Source organism: Amblyomma mixtum, chromosome 6, assembly GCF_055824585.1.
Source record: "Amblyomma mixtum isolate Tamu chromosome 6, ASM5582458v1, whole genome shotgun sequence".
Taxonomy (NCBI): domain Eukaryota; kingdom Metazoa; phylum Arthropoda; class Arachnida; order Ixodida; family Ixodidae; genus Amblyomma; species Amblyomma mixtum.
In genome coordinates, this window is record NC_143017.1 from 41,834,579 (window position 1) to 41,847,112 (window position 12,534).

General features: G+C 51.9%; 1 pseudogene; it reads right to left on the reverse strand.

Annotated features, from left to right (window-relative positions):
• Nucleotides 1–1,857: 1,857 nt before the first annotated feature.
• On the reverse strand, nucleotides 1,858–10,159 carry LOC149338828 (uncharacterized; annotated as a pseudogene).
• Nucleotides 10,160–12,534: the final 2,375 nt, after the last annotated feature.

Consider the following 12,534-nt stretch of genomic DNA (forward strand, 5'->3'; position numbering starts at 1 on the left):
GTGTTGGTAGTGAGGGCGACCTTTCGGGTTAGTTTTTGCCAGTCTGTCTTGATTCTTGCGACCCAGCCTTTTATGTCGGTGATCTCAGCGTCTTCAGACTGTGCCCTCGATTTCCTATACGCTTCCCAGTTTGTCAGTCTAGCCTGGCCATGTTTCTCCTGATCGGGAGGGTTTCTATAAGGCGCAGGATGCAGTGGTCACTGCCTAGAGTTTCGCCGTCGTTTTCCCATCTTGCGTGCCTTACCCCTCTGACAAATGATAAGTCTGGGCACGAATCTCGGTTGATGCTGTTCCCCACTCGCGTGGGTTGGGTGTGGTCAGTGATGAGGGTGAGCCTTCTACGATCAGCTTCTCTGGCTAGATCCCTGCCTTTCTGGGTTTCCCGAACGTAGCCCCAGCTTCTATGCCAGGCATTAAAGTCCCCCAGAATAACGATACCGTTCTTGCCTGCTGCTTCTTCTACTTTGCCTAGCAGGTAGATGAAATTGGCTTTCCTCTGGCTTGGCGGGCTGTACACGTTAAGTAGGAAGGTGCTTTCTTGGCTTCTCTTTTGGGTAATGATTTCTATAAGGACGTGGTCAATGTCCGTTCCGTCGATGTCGTGTCTGATTGCGGTGACTGCTTTCGCAACCAGCGTGGCGACCTTGCTTTGCCCCTGCCCCTCGTAGACGGAGTACCCCGCGAGAGTGAGTGAGCAGCCAGTTTCCTGTAGGGCGATTATGTCTGGCGGAGAGGTGCAATTTGTGATGTGTTGTTTAAGAAGACCCTGCTTTCGGCGGATCCCACGGCAGTTCCACTGCCATATTTCGAGGGTTTCCAACTTGACCGAGCGTTTACGGTTGCTCGCCATACTGAGATGGCCTGTTATATGGTTTTCCTCTGGATTTCATGGCTGTGAATTGTACTAGACGCTCTCTATCCTTGCGCGTCTCGTCTTGGATGTTGGAGATGAGGTTGCTAAGATTTGCCAGTGCATTGTTAACAGCAACCATGGCAGTTGTAAATTCCTGGCGCCCTATAGTTGTCGCGTGATCTTCATCTGTTTGCGGGTTAGTGTTGTTCTGCCCTGTTCTTTGGGCCTCTAGTTCGTCTATCAGATCGTTTAGTTTCTGCCTCAGCTCGGCGTTTTCTGCCCTGAGCGTCTGAATTATTTGTCTTAGCTCTTGAACTTCCGCGTTAACTTCCCCATTAGCGTTGTTGCCTATCACTGTTTTCTGTGTGTTTGTGTTTTTTGGAGCAGTGGGAGAGGTAGGGAAAAGATGCTCTTTCCAGCTCACCCTGGTTGCTTCCTCCTTTTTTGGTGTGGTCTTCTGCTGCTGCTTCTTTTTGGTTTCTGGATCCTCCCGGGTCCTGGACGCCGATCTCGACTTTGAACCCGATCTCGATGCCGATTTGGACGTGGATCTCGAACTGGAGTCCTCGCTGAACCAGCGCTTCCGGGCCCGGCCGCGTCCGCCGTTGTCTCCGCCGCCTGGTTCCTCTTTTTTTCTCGTCCGTGGTCTCGGTTTCCTGAGGCGCTCCTTGCACTCCTTTGCCCCTGTAGGATGCGCTTCCGTGCATAGCACACACCTGGGCTCGCAGGAGTGTCCGTCCTCGATCACTGGCTCGGTGCATTTAGAGCAGACGACGACGTCAGGTGTCGGGCATACGTCCGCCCTATGTCCGGCCTTTAAGCATATATAACAAACTTGCCGCGATGATCGATAGAGGTAGCAACGTATCTCGCCGCCGTAATAATAGACGTAGCGCGGAACGATCTTTCCCTCGAAGGTAATGACCGCGCTTTGGGATTTGCCAAGCATTCTTGCATAAAGTATTTTGACTCCTTGGGTACGTACCCGAAGATGTGAGAGTAGTTCAGTTGGCGTGGTCCCGGCGTCCACTCCATGAATGACACCCTTGCATGAATTGTCCGGGCGCGGCCACGTAAGCTGTCACTGAATAGTTCTTTGCATCAAAGCGCAGACTTGAAATACACTGCACAGCACTGGCAGTCTCCATGCTTGGCGTGCTGAGTATAGCGATGTTGGATCCGTTGCGCAGCCGTATAAGGAAGCGGCCTTCGTTGCAGATGTCCGGTTTTCCGCATGCTTTAGTTATAGCCCGGGCCATCTGATGCGTGCTCAGTTGGCTGATGTTGAGTCCATTCGTCGGTCTAAGTATGACTTTGAAGTCGTTTTTTGGCAAAGGAGGTAGCTTCTCTCGCCGAACGGGATTCCAATTGAGTTTGGGTTGGCTCAGCGCTGAATTGTCCGCCGCGTCTGTCCCGGCCTCCGGAACGGCAATCAGTCTCGAGTTCTGGTATTTGGCAGTGAACCATCCCCCATTGTCGATTGTTCTCTTCTGCGAGAGGTCCGTGGCGTTGTCGTTAGCGTGGTCGGTAGCGTTGTCGGTAGCGTTGTCGGTAGCGTTGGCGTCGCTTTGAAGATTCTCTTCGAGCGGTGTCGTGGCTCCGGCCGACGCCGCCGCATCTGCGTCAGCCATCCTCACGGGTGCGTCGTGAGATGTAGCAGCGTTCCTTCGGGCCGACGGCCCGACGCCGCCTAGGCCTAGCGCGGCGTTCTCTGCCTTGGATTTTCCGACAGGCAGAAAATGGCGAAATCGGGACTCACGGATGTAAAGCGGGTATCCACGGATTTCGCTTGATCAGTAGAAAGCGATGGAGTGCTCCATTTTCTACTGCTTTGATGTTTTTCGGTTGTAAGGCGGCGTCGAGGCAGGAGCACTTGCGAACGGCGTTCTCTTCGTCTGGCCCCCTAGCGGTCTCCCAGAAAAAGTGAAGAACGGGCAGAGACGGGCGAGGTGGACGGAAGCAGATCGCGCTGGTCTGTAGTCGGTGAGGCCGGACCCGAGGACATCCGCTGCAAACTGACCGCCAGCCGAGACGCCCAAGAAGCCGGATGCCACAACCCGTCAGAGTACCGCCAGCCGAGACGCCCAAGAAGCCTGACGCCACCACCCGTCAGAGTACCGCCAGCCGAGACGCCCAAGAAGCCTGACGCCACCACCTGTCATAGTCACCGAAACGTGGGACTGCCACCGGCCTGAGCGCCACCCTGCCAGAGCAGCCGAGAGCGAGGCACCTGTTGGCCGGACTGCACCGCGACGCCTGATACAAGACAGCGGTGAGCGGAACTCCCAGTTACACCTTCAGGCAGAGAGTGTGAATAAATTAGGTTGACTCAGAGGCGTTGTGTGTTGGCTCAATTCTCCTCGCTTCAGCAGAACCCGTATATAGCAACAAACAACTGTGTTGCATTGTGACTGACCCCCGACAGGCGGGAACGTCACAATGTCGACGCGGCACAAAAATTCAGGGGGAACTTTGACTGTCTAAAGTGCGTAGAGGCGGAAGCGTTTTCCGCACCACTTTCGCTGCTTCTGTGGCACTGGTGGCGTCACATATAATTGAGTACTAATTACTCAGGGATGACAAATCACTAATTAGTGGTTAATTACTGATTAATGCCTGAATACTATTTAACTACTAATTAATGACGCTTAAGCTTCGCTTTTACGAGTGAAACGCGACAGCGTGTTGTAGCGCTGCCAGGGAGTCCACGGAACGCCACCACCCGTTCGGCGCGATGCCTTGCCCTTTGAACGCAGCAACGCTCTTTTGAGGAAAGGAGATGGCGCTGTAATACTCTGTCATCTCGGTGGACACCTGAACCGCACCGTAGAGGAAGGGAGGACGTGGGAGTGAGAGAAGACAAAGAGGGCCGTAATGAGGAAAATGAAAATTGTATTTGAGGAAAGGAAATCACGCAGTAACTGTCTCACATATCTTGGTGGACACCCGTCAAAACACAGGAGGGCACTTTTTTGACCTAAAGTGTGGTCACTGATGTGTGGTTAAGATGTTAAGCTTCGCCTCTAAGAGTTGAACGCGACAGCGTCTTGCAACGCTGCCAGGGAGTCCATAGAACGCCATCGCCCATTCGGTTCTACCGCTTGCTCGTCGGTAAATTGGTTTTTGAGGAAAGGAAATGTATCTGTCTCCCATATCTCGGTGGACACCTAAGCCTCGTCGGAAGGGAAGGGAGAAGAATGAGAGTGAGCGAAGACACCGTATTCACTAGACGCACCTTTGTTCATTCCAAACCATTGAGCTGGCATGGCGGAGTGGATAGCATGCTCGTCTCGCACGCCGAAGCCCGGGGTACGATTCCCGAGCTCGACCAATTTCCTACTAAGCTTTATTTATTTATATGGCCTGATTAGAAAAGACAATTAGGCTATTTGGGTAATTAAGCAATTAACTAAGCTCAGTCCCAATTACTTGGAGCATCACTATACGATCCCTTCAATTGGTTGCATGGTTACTAGCCAAAGTACAATTGCCCCGTTTGAAATTCGCGCACTGTGACGTCACGACCTTTTCGACCAATTGAAAAGCGTGACATTTCTGTCAACAACTGCTGCTTACAACGATGAGACATTAAAGGCTTCCGCCTTAAAATTCGAAAACACGATATTTCACGGCAGTCGCCGGCTATGAAGACGGCACAGTGGGGGCCGCCGCCACTATCCGGACTAATTCGCCTGCAGAAGCGGAAGGAGCCGCCATCGCACTTGCTCTGGCCCACTCCACCATTGACAAAAACGTAACCGAAATTTGCACAGATTCCCAGGCCGCGTACCGCCACTACCTAAAGGGCGTGGCGACGCCGGCAACACATCGTATTCTTGCCACAGTCATCTCTCTCGACCGAACGGTTACTCTGTCGTGGGTCCCTGGGCATGCCTCGATCCCCGGTAATGAGCGCGTTCATGCGCTAGCCCGAGAACTCTCCTCCCGGACCCCGGATGATCAGGCGCCCAACCCTGGCGCCCAAAATTTTGATAAAGAGAGGTGATCTCTTTAAAGGTGATGGCCGGATTGAAATTTAATTCCGGATCAGGCTGCGGATGAGGCGACGCCCGGTGAGTAAGCGCGCGGGCGGCAGCGTCGGCTGCCTCGTTCCCCTCAAGACCCGCATGAGCCGGAGCCCACACGACGGTACGATGGGTCGGGAACCCTGTGTATTCGCATGCGTGGAGAATTTTGAAAGCACGGTCTGGAATATACCCTTGCTCAATATTGCGGCAGGCGCCCCTGGAGTCCGCAATAATGACTCGGGACTCTGGATCTGCGGCTGCCAGTGCAATGGCGATCTCTTCCGCAAATGTAATGTTTGGGCCACGGAAAGTAAGGCCCTGAACTGTAGTGTTTTGGTGGATGACGGCTGCCGTGTACCAACCCCCATGGTTTGGGCCGGCCGCATCCACATAGAAGACACCTGGCTTATGGCCATATTGTTGAGAAATAGCCTCCGCCCGCGCGAGACGGCGACCATCATGGGTGTCTGCAGTCATGTTCTTCGGAAGGGGTCGCACCTGGAGTGCAAAGCGCCAGGCTTCAGGGATGCGGACCCGTTCTTCTGTATGTGTTGCGTAGGATATGTGTAAGCGGGTCAGAAGGCGGCTCCCCGCAGGTGTTTTGCTTAGGCGCAAGTATTGATTGTTAAAATGAGCTTCTCGTAACTCCCCAAAGGTGTTGGTCATCCCCAGACCGAGGAGACGCTTGTTGGACGTCGTTATGGGGAGGTCGAGCGCTCTCTTATAAATCTTGCGGAGAACTACTTCTAAGGCATTCTCATCGCATTTGCGTAGGTGGAGGTAGGAGCCCAATATAAAATCCGGCTGGTCACGAATGCATTGGCCAGCCGCAGGGCATCTTTGCATCGTAGTCCCCCCCCCCCTTTTATTGGACAGCCGGCGGAGCATCCGACCCACCTGGTCCCCCACCTTACGTAGCTTGTTTAGGGTAGTGTCTATCTTGCGCCTGTGATGAATGAAAAGCCCCAGTACCCGGATCTCCTCGTGTTCAGGTATCGGTCCGCTAAGTAGGGAAAGGGCAATTTTGGTTGTGCACTTTGAGTTGGGGCGTATGTGCACAAATTCAGATTTGCTCGGGGAGCATTCAAGACCACAGCGACGAGCGTATTCGTCCACAATAGCTGCCGCTTGTTGTAGGTTGGTCTCGATGTCTCCAACCGATTGTTGTGTTGCCCAGAGGGTGATGTCGTCCGCATACAGAGCGTGCTGCACACCGGCGACCTCTGCCAGCTGGGCAGGGAGCTTCATCATGGCCAGATTAAATAGTAATGGCGAGAGGACAGCTCCCTGTGGGGTCCCTCGTGTGCCAAGTTGATATGGGCCATATTCTCTGTCTTGCAGCCGGATATAGGATTGGCGATCTGTAAGGAATTCTTTGATATAATTGGAAGTACTGCGCCCACAGTCTGTTTGCGACAAGTGGGATAGGATGATCTCGTGGGTCACATTGTCGAAAGCCCCCCGCAGGTCAAGTGCGACGACTACTTTATCATTGCTGGGGTGCTCGACGGGGTCGAGAATCTCCTTGTGAAGTTGCAACAGGACATCTTGTGCGGATCGGTGTGGGCGGAAACCGTGCATGGTGTCTGCGAAAATGTTTTGCTGTTCCAGGAAAGCCGACAATCTGTCGCGGACCATAGTCTCCATCAGCTTCCCCACACACGAAGTGAGGGAGATGGGCCGGAGGTTGTCGGTGTTAATGGCTTTACCTGGCTTGGGAATGAAAGTTACTAGTGCCGTTTTCCAATCTATGGGGAGTGGTGTGCCTCCAATCCAGATAGTGTTGAAGTAATCTAGGAGAGTTTCGTAGGCGGGATCTGGGAGGTTGGCAATAAGCTTTACCGTCACCTTGTCCCGGTCTGGTGCTGTACCTCGCTTCATTTTGGCCAGGGCCGCTTTTAGGTCATGGAGCTGGAACGGTTGATCGAAATCCGCGTTCTCGGAACCTGCATACGAGTACGCCTGACCACGGGGATCCTGGTGTATACTCAAATATTTGTCGCGGAGCGCATCGGCCAGTTTGGCCGTGTCTCCAGTGAAGTTATGTATAGCCCTTTGAAGCTGTTTTTGTGTCTCAGTACGGGTTTGTGCCGGATCAATAAGGGCGCGGAAGAGGCGCCACGTACTCCGACTCGACATTTGCCGAGCTGCAGTGTTGCATCGGTGCACCCAATTGGAGTCGGCGAGTTGGGCCGCGTATTGTGCCGCCTGTTGGGTGATATCTGCGATGCGAGTTTTGAGTTTCCGATTGTGTTTTTGACGACGTCAGCGGCGGACTAGGCTGTGTCGTGCCTCCCAGAGGTGGAGGAGGTGGTTATCCACCGCCGGGCTCGCCTCTGAGAGTTGAACATTTTGCTCGACTGATTTCAAGTGGGATACTAGGTGTTGGGACCACGTTGAGTATCCTTGGTCCATTATCGATTGAGGATTGGTGTAGCTGCTCCTAAATTTGGTCCAGTCGGGTAGTTTTGCATTGGCCTGTGGTCTTGTGAGTGGTTTGGTATGGATTGTAGTGGTAATTATGCAGTGGTCGCTACCGAGGGATTCCTCGGTGTTCCTCCAATCTGCATAGCGAATATTTTTCGTAAAGGTGAGGTCCGGACACGTATCGCGTGTAACGGAGTTACCTATACGAGTGGGTTGCGCGGGATCCGTGTGAAGAGTAAGGCCCAGGGTGGAAACAAGCTCCGCCAACTTGCGTCCGCGTTTCTCTTCACGTGTGTACCCCCATAAGGTGCTGGGAGCATTAAAGTCCCCAGCGATTATGAGGGGATCCCGATTCGCGACCTTCAAAGCCCGGCTGAAGATGTCTGCGAATGTAACATTTGGTAGCTTTGGGGGACAGTAAATGTTGAGTATGTGCAATGGGGGGTCCTGTTTGCGTAGCGGAAGGATCGTCAGCATTACATAGGAGAAATTAGCGCTAAGATCCAGGTCAACCTGGGAGGCCGTGTAATTTTTATGTACGCAGAGGCAGCTCTGCGCATCCTGCTGGTACACCGTGTAACTGGCAAGGGTGGCGCCATTTCCTGGCTCCTGAAGGGCCACCACAGCAGGTAATTCTGGGAAAGTTGTAAGGAAAAGGCGTAGATCGGCTCGCTTTGTGCGTGCCTTGAATCCGCGACAGTTCCACTGTACAATTTGAATAGGGATCGAATTGCTTCGCGGATGCTTCCTATTTCTAGGGGCGCCCGCCTTGATCAAGGGTAGAGTTGTGAGTTTGGAGAGAGGAGGCTTGAGAGCCAGTGGCTCCAAAGAGAGGAGCGTTCTCTATACTGGGGATGACACAGGGGACCTCTTCTTCTCCGGCGATTCGACGCCTAGACGCTTTGAGCTGCCGGCGTGCGAAGGTTTTGAGCGGGCCAGCGCGCTTGGGAGCGCGGGTGAGTTGAGCGAACTGAGCGGTTATGAGGTTTGGGATAGATGCCGCAGGGTGGCTAATATTGTTAAGTGTCGCCGTAAGTGTGGCATTGATTTGCGTTTCCAATGCGGATATTCTGTTGTTAACTTGAGTTTCGAGCGCGCTCACTCTCGCCTCGAGTGCCATGAGGGCATGCGCAGCCTGTCCTGAAGGGGTTGCGTCGCTTTCCATTGCCTCTGCTGCGGGTGAGGCAGAGGTGTGGTTGGGGGAATTTTGGCGGGCCTCCGCTATTGCGAGGCGCTTTTGAAAATTTGCAACCTGCTCGCGGAGAGGAGATATTTCTTTTTATTCGGCAGAGATTGGCCGTGGTTGGGATTGGGAAGGGGGAGGGAAGGGATAAGCTGCTTTGCCTGCGCCGCTCACCTGGGAGTGTTGCTTGACAACGTTTGCCCACGTCTTGGAGCCGCCGTTCTGGGGAGGTCCGAGGGGCTTCGCTGCACCGGCTTGAGGCGGCGGTGGCGGAGCTGGAGGTTTCCCCTGGCTCCCGGTAGAGGAATTCACAGGCTGGTCCATGGCTTGGTCGGCAGCCTTGGCCTTCAGCTTGTCTGGGCGACGCTTGCCACGCTTGCGTCGGTTCCGCTTCGATTTACGCCCGCGCTCGGCATGCGGGGGATGGATAGCGCGATATTTAGCCGTACACGCAGGGCCCCCCGTGGCATGGGCCCCGCCGCACACTGAACACTTTGGGTTGCACTGGTGAGGGGCCCGCACCCCCTCAACGAGTAGAGCCTGCTGTCCGCACAGGCCACACCGGTCCAGCCTCTGGCCGGGGCAGGCGTCCACGCGGTGGCCTACCACACCGCAATGTCGGCAGGCTGGAATGGTTCGCTGGTAAGGCCTAACTTGTACAAGCTCTGAATCGTAGTGCACGAAACGTGGCTTCTCTGTTCCGGCAGAAGTCAGTCTCGCTTTGTTGGATGTCCCAAATTTTCGCACTTCCACGATGGTGCCGTAGCACCATTGGAGCCTAGTACGGAGCGAGTCCGTAGTTTCAGAGTTGCGGACGGTAATGACGCCGTATTAGACGTCCTTGCCGTCTTGGCACAGGTGCCCCACAAGGGGGACCCTCCCGTCGGGTCCATTAAGTTCAAATTCGCCGATGATCCGGTCGGCTAGCTCAGGTTTCGCAGTCTGAACAATAATGAGGTTTTGTTCTCTTACCGGTATTATGGTAAGGTCTGTTGCGGGTTGCGTGCCCAGGAGAGCCGTGAACGCCCGGCCGTAGCCGGTCTCCTGGAAAGTCTCGTACAACGAGACGCGGGTCCGAGGCTTGATGACGGCGACGTAGTCGTCTGGAACAGGCTTGGGAATAACAGGCGGTTTCCACTTCGTGAGCAGTCGCCGACTGCGGCCCGACGCGTGCGGGGCGGGTGACTGCTGGTTTCCGGCGTGAACGCCGGCCGCGTCTACGGACGCCGGCTTTAAGGCTTTGTCTTGCGCTCGGCGCAGCACTGCGGCGTTCAACGCGGCGCTGCGAAATCTTGCCGAATCTGGGCCTCCGGTTGCCGCTGGGGTAACCGTTACCGAAACTGGGCCTTCGGTTGCCGCTGGGTTAACCGTTGTCCAGTGCATGTTTTCGGGGTCGTAGCCTCAGCAGGAGATTTGCGGAGCAGCCATACTGGCGTCAGTGGCCAGAGGCCCCGATGTGCCGGGTACCGGTTCGGCCGTGAGGCCTAGCCGCGCCACCGGCCCGATCGGGCCATGTGTTGCCCGAAAAAGGGGTTTAACCGGGCCCACCTTGGAAAAAACTGGTGTCCAGATGTTCCCGACAGCTTTCGGTGCACGTTGGGGATGAACTTGCTAGGGTCAGGCGGAAACTTCCGCTGCTCCGGCTGAAAATCGCCGGAGCCGACGAGCAGCACGTGAAGCGCAAGCCCGTGGACTCCTGGACCAGTAGGGGACCACCCGGGAAGATTTTTTGTTTGGTGTAATAAAGTTGTTTCCATCAATCCATCCAGCCCGCAGGCTAAATAATGACCTTTTTCACAACTGAATTTCGACTCTGCCCACGAAGAATACACCTAATCTCTCTGTACAGGGTTATATGAAAACAATTAAGGTATTTTGAGATCAGCATATTTAACAATGCGCCCTAATATAGGTGCTCGACTGTTACCCCGAGGAAAGGGTTCCGGTTTTTATGCTAGCACGAAACTAGCTTCATGGCTGCAGTAGTCAACCTATATCGTTATTGCACGCTTATGCTTAGGGCGCAGGGGATTGTTGTTTGATTACAGAGAATTTGCAAGATGCAATCAATGCCTTCTGAAGGACTGACTTAAAAAAAAACTTGCTTCAAGCCAGTGCCTCAATGTGAGTAAACGCTAAGCAAGCTGCACGACTAACAGCAAGTAAAACAGAAAATAGGCACGGCATCAGGAGCAGCAATATAGAGTAGACATTGGTGATTTATTACGCTGTTCAAGTGTTCAAGTAGCGAGCTGTAGCTCTCGTTCTGCTGGTGAGGCCTGCACCAAAGCCATTTCGAATAGAAGGCTTAAGAAATCGCTTATAACCACCAGTAGGATAATCTATGCTTTGTGAGTTTCTTGCCTGAAAGAGTGCTTCCCTGCTTCAAAAATAAAATCTTGGGTTCCTCTTTCCACAACTTCGAATAAGTAATTACTGTGCAGACGTATCACAGCAAAAAAGGAATTGATGGGGGCTAGCAGCAACATTAACAAAAAGGAGGGCAGGAATAAATAAGAGAAGCCGTTGGTATTTGACCATTACGCGTGCGGCTCGCATGCTACACTCATGCACGTACCTGACATGACAACAGTTCAACAATACGAAAGATTAAAGAACGGAACGGCCGCAACTAATATGACTGCAACCTACCATTCGCGTGCCCCTACATGGCCTTTCTGCAACGAATAGGTGAAACGAAGCTTTGGAACACCACGAGGCAGATGGAGCTCGCCAAACCAACGACTGGAGATAAAGTACGTTTTCGAGATTTCTATTCCTAGTTCAATGACCTGAAAGATCTGAAGCAAAACGTACTAAACTGTATACTTGAAACCGGCGTTATTCTCCACGAACTAATATATATATATATATAGTATTCAGTAGGGGTTCCAATGGCCCAGTTTACTAGTTTAGGTAGAGTATTACAACAAACGCGACTGTTCTTTTAACGTTTATTTTTCCAACAGTTTCGGGAATGGTATTCCCGGGAATGGTATATATATATATATATATATATATATATATATATATATATATATATATATATATATATATATATATATATATATATATATATATATATATATATTATATGACATATTATATGCATTATATATAGAAAAACAAAGCGTTAAGCCAAGGGTTAGAAGAATCTACGAAAAGAAGTATTGGAACTTCCATGTCGCTGCGGTATTTAACGAGCTTAGTGGCGATCACTGCCATATTGAAAAATGAATAACGGTGAAGAACATAAGGAAGTGGTGCTGAGAATTAATGCAAGAGTGATATTTCTGTGTAGCTTTGCATGTGTCAATCACTGCTTATTTAGTATTTGTATACATCATATGTCTGGCCTTCTTTTCTGTGCTTAATAAGTGTTAGTGGATTTTTTTTCCTTTTTGATCTAATTGTCTTTTTGTCGGGTAGGATAGAATCACGTTATTTGATTGTTGTCTTGCCTAAATGTTGTGGTTTAACTGAAGATGCATCCACCAACTGGCCGGTCAGCCAGCAAGCGCTACGTGCTTAGGCCGCCTACGTGACTTCAGTGTTCAAAATTGTAGTGAATAAATTTTATTGATATAACAGCAAGCCACGAGATTCGAACAAATACGTCTGTGCTGAACAGTTCTGCGTCTGTTTGATTGCTTTCTCCATAATGTGTTTCAGGAATAATAACGCATTATGGCAACATAAATATGGTTTGGTGCCCAATTATTGCCTGTGTAACTCAAATACTGGGAAGCAAGAGGCCCTCCAAATAAAATGTTGCGCATTATGATCATTCATATACTCGCGTATCTCTTAAAGTGGTATTTCAGATACATAATTATTGCGCTTTATTTTTGTTATTTCCTCCCAGTCTCAACTTTGGGAAATCCCTTTACAGGCTGCCAGCAAAAAAAAAAAACTTGTGTCTACGGATAGGACCGTCTTAATTGTTGGGCTTCCCTACCCTTATGTGAAAGGCGCGCTGACTACCAGGAAACTTGGCCGCACTACCGCAATGCCGCCATCAGAAAAATGATGGGTGCGATGGG